General features: G+C 35.8%; 1 pseudogene; it reads right to left on the bottom strand.

Annotated features, from left to right (window-relative positions):
- Window positions 1-296: 296 nt before the first annotated feature.
- LOC123806738 lies at window positions 297-4,104 on the bottom strand (annotated as a pseudogene).
- Between the last annotated feature and the right edge of the window lie 389 nt (window positions 4,105-4,493).

The raw sequence follows: 4,493 nt of genomic DNA, 5'->3' as shown, positions 1-4,493 counted from the left end.
GGACTGAACTAGAAACAGACGTAAATCTGGGGACATCAGAAATGGAAATCCCAATTTTATGACTTTTTTTAGCTTAAACATTTGTCTCCAATCAAACTAGTCCACTCCTTTAAAACATGCTCAATGTGTTGGAGCCATTGGGTGAAAACAGCTGATATTTTAGGAGGGTATTTCCTGTTTTGGTCTGTTAGAATATTTAAATACTTGGACATAAAAGCTATTTATCTTTGAAGTTTTCAATACTTGAAAACATTTAAGTCTAGGTTTTATAGCCGGGAAGGGCTGTTTTGTGTTCCTTAAACAGGACCCTGTTTCCCACAAAGATAATCTTTGGCTTTGGCTTTTATTTCTTCCCTATGGCCATCTCCATCCACTGCTGCATTTCCTCTCTTAAGCCTCTCCAGCTGCCTTGCAAGTTCAGTTTCATCTGTAATGACCACTTTGGGCTCCATTTGAACCTTGAAGACACCCTTCTTTTTTTCAATCTTTTCTCTTATAACAGCCATAGCTTGACTGAGAAAAGAGAGGCCTCTGTCCTCTCCAGGGCTGCGTAGTCATCACAGACTGATGAGATGCTATTAGATGAATCTTGATGGGCATGGTTTCTGAAGAACGATTTACTCCTGCTCCCAGGCCTTTTTTTATGGCATCCATGCTTTCATAACCATAACAAATAACTTCAATATCTGCTCAAATTTTTGACAGCCTGTGGTGTCAAATGCCTGTTAATGTTGTTAATGAGTACTTCCCATTCATGCATTCAAATCTAAACTACCCAAAATAGATGGGTCTGAGGCTGCATACTTAAATTCATCATAAACATCATATTGGTCTCTCGTACTTGTCATCAAAGACTCAAGCAGTACTCTGGAGCAGGCTTTCCAGAGGCTTATCCTTAGAGTCTTATAACACCTTAGCAACATGATGAAGAGTGCTGGAAACAGTTTTGGATTTCGTGAATTTATCTTCACATTTGATTGCTTTCTATGGAGAAATTCTTCTTTTCGACAAATCAATGTATCCTTTTACTTTGTCCACTTTAATGACAACCACACATTCATTCTTGCCAATTCAGATGAGTTTGTTTATAGAAGGAATGCGTCTTCTGCACAACTCACTAAAAATTATTGTGCCTTCAATAGTGTTGAATTCTAGCTGGCTGACATAAACCCCATTTACATTCACCAGTACTGCACCTTCCACCTCAGAAAATTTGTGTTGATAAAATCTGTACAAAGAAACTGTTACTTTTAAAATGTGTCAAACATTCTCTTCTTGCCTTCACAATTGAACTGTTGTCTCAACAAGACCCTTGCATAGGAGCTTCCTGGTTTGTCTCTGCATTGTTTCATTATAACAGAAAGCCTCTTAAATTGGTTTGTACATAATTCTATATTCCCAATATCTGATCTCCTCTGCTATCTGATCGGCTTTCTCCTCCTCAGTCGTCCCCCATGTGATGTCTGATTACCCTGGCCAGTCTTCAGCAAGAATGTTGGAAAGTTGGTTTAGTCAGAATTTCCCTTTGTCCCTGAGGTTTCCTCTTAGTAATTTTTTTATCCACTGTGTCTCACCTTGCATCTAGGCTACAAATCCCCACTTTTTCTTGTATTTAAAGTTGAATCCAATAACCCTCTCTGATTACAAAACTTCATTGCAGTGATCCCTACACTTTTTACGATGGTCCTGAATAAAGTCTATCCTACTGGTCTTTAACAAAAGTCATGAATAGTTTTTTCTTTAACAAATGAGTCATAGACTTCTCAAGGTGGCATAAAAATATGATGCACTTTGCACTTTTTTCAAAAAGCATAAGTTATACAAAAAATAAGTTATACAAAAACAGATGTTCAAAGTGTCCTACCATCAAGTGAAAATGTGTGGCTCCTAGGAACCATGTGACAAGTCATCCAAGAGACACTCAACAATATACTGCTTAATACAGTAACAATGCATGTGACATTGTTTTTCTTCTTTAATGCAAAACAATAGGGGCACTATTTTCACCTGGTCATATACCTATCTAGATTCCAAGCAGAGCAAATAGAACATGCTTCTGAAATAGAGCATACGTTTGGCAGGCTTGTTTTCTGCTTGCAGTAGCTCATGGGAAAAAATTATGTGGATCATGTATGTCATAAGGAAGAATTGTATTTAACAAGAAGGCAAGAAAAAGACAAACTGGAAAGAGTTTGGGATTTTCAATCAGTAACACTTGACTTCAAATTTCCAGATCCTCACTTTCATTTAATTTTTAAAAAATTTTCTTCTGGAAAAGTGGTTTAATAAAGTAGTAACACATGATGACATTCTTGTAATAGTGGAATGAGGTAATACATGTAAAAACATACAAACTGTGCTAACCATTTAAGAAACACCTTTTTAAGTATAACACACCTTGTCATAATTAATCACTTAGTTATCATGAAATTCTAATAAAATGCAAGTATTCTTGCAGATGAAACAATTGAGAGATTAAGTGAACAGATTTGTCTTAACAGTTTTAGCATATGAAAATGAAGAAATAAGGCTCTGCTTTTCCAACTCTGTCAAATAACACTGCAAGTTGTTATTTCTTTGAGTTAATTTAATGTTTCTAAACATGCTGAAAAATAGTCTTTAGTTATAACGATTGACATTTTGCTTACAATGTAGTAAAAATGGATCCCTGTCTTCAGTGTTGTTATGTTCAGAGTGAAGGTAACGGAAGCATGGGGGAAAAGTATGGTGCATGTGGTAATGTACAAGAAAAATAAGATGTTAATAGGCCAGAGATATGGAAGAGAGGACATCTGACAACAGGAAAGGCAATTTTAGATTCTAAACTAATAAACTTAGTGATTCGCTATAAAAGGAGCAACTGAAAGAAAGACAATGCAATCTGTTTAGTTAGACAGTAGATTTTGGAGACGATATTTTCTTTTCTACACATTTGAGTCTCTAACCCATTCTTGGAAAGAAATACATACTTCAGTAATAAAGTGCTTGCACCCTGGCAGGTGTAGCTCGGTGGGTTGAGTGCTGGCCTGCAAACCAAAATAAATGTTGCCCGTTCAATTCTGGGTCAGAGCGCATGCCTACATTGTAGGCCAGGTCTCCAGCTGGGGGAGTGGGAGAGGCAACCAATCAGTGTTTATTTCCCTGTTTTTCTCCCTCCTTTCCCCTCTCTCTAGTAAATAAATAAAATCTTTTAAAATAATAAGTATTTGCTTTTGATGTACAGACAAAAGATGAGGGTTGGAGGGGATGATTTGGGCTTCTATCAAAAATGTAATAGGTGAACCTTAGAAATATAAGAAACATGGAAAAAGGAAAGGGCCAATGAAGAAATATTGGGTTCTTAGTATGGAACCCCAAGACACAGCACAATGCCATGGACACAGCAATTAGTCAATATATATATATATATATATATATATATAAATAAATATATATATAAATATATATATGTTAATTCAATAGGTGAGTGATAAGACTATTGAATATTGCTGTTGTTACTACTATTATTATAACTAGTAGTCTTGCTAACTCTAATGATCCTGCTGTTATGATCACTATTAGCATATTCAAGACAAATTTCAAAGATTAATTTAGTTTTTCTCTGTTTTTTTTTTCTTTTTTTCACTTGAAAGTAAAAGGCTATTTTCCCTCCATGAGCTTCTATCTTTGTGGACAAAAACAACCAATTTTAGGACAAATGTCAGTGGAATACTATGATAAGTCTCCAGGCAAGCCTGCTGAGTTATTTCCCCCTACCAAAGTTAAAGCTAGTTAAAGTTAGGACTGGAGAAAAGGAGCGAGACTGGGCAGCCTCAGCTGATCCCAGGTCACTGGAAACTAACACTACACATTACTCACAATAATTTTTTAAGCATCACAACAAAAATGATTGTGGCAGTATCTAGGATAACATGACCAAGAGTGGGAGTACATGGAGAAACTTTTGCCCATAATCAAGACAGAATTGAACTAAACCAGTAGGCAAGCCAGCATGACTTGCCAAGGCTTTAGGCTTTGGGCTATGGAACTGACTCCCTGAGTTTAGTTGCTGGTGCTGCTGGCTAAAATATCTGTGACCTTGAAAGAACTCTTTTACCTCTCCATGCCTCAATTTCTTCATCTATAAAATGTAGATAATGATTTATGGAGTTATTATGAGTAATGCATTTGTCAATACACTCAAAAATGGGTTTCTTAATGTTCTTTGTAAATTGCCTTATTTAGTCTCAGAAGAATTCTTTAAAGATCTTATTTTTATCATCAAGACATAGGCTTAGAGATGTGACATAACTTCATCAGGATTATTCTGTGAATAAGCAAGAGGGGTTATTATGTCCATAGAGCATTTGAAACTAGAGACATATGTAAAGAGGAAATATAAGAAAAATGTTACAAAGGTTGGCTTTTCAAAAGTACAACAAAAATACTTGTTTATCAAACAAAGCTAAGTTTATTAGACTTGTTAAATAAGTTAGAACTCCACTTTGAATAGT

The sequence above is a fragment of the Phyllostomus hastatus genome, unplaced genomic scaffold (assembly GCF_019186645.2).
Source record: "Phyllostomus hastatus isolate PE091 unplaced genomic scaffold, TTU_PhHast_1.1 phas_scaffold_39, whole genome shotgun sequence".
Lineage (NCBI taxonomy): Eukaryota > Metazoa > Chordata > Mammalia > Chiroptera > Phyllostomidae > Phyllostomus > Phyllostomus hastatus.
Note: the sequence above shows the minus strand (reverse complement) of the source record. Positions and strands in the feature narration are given on the sequence as shown.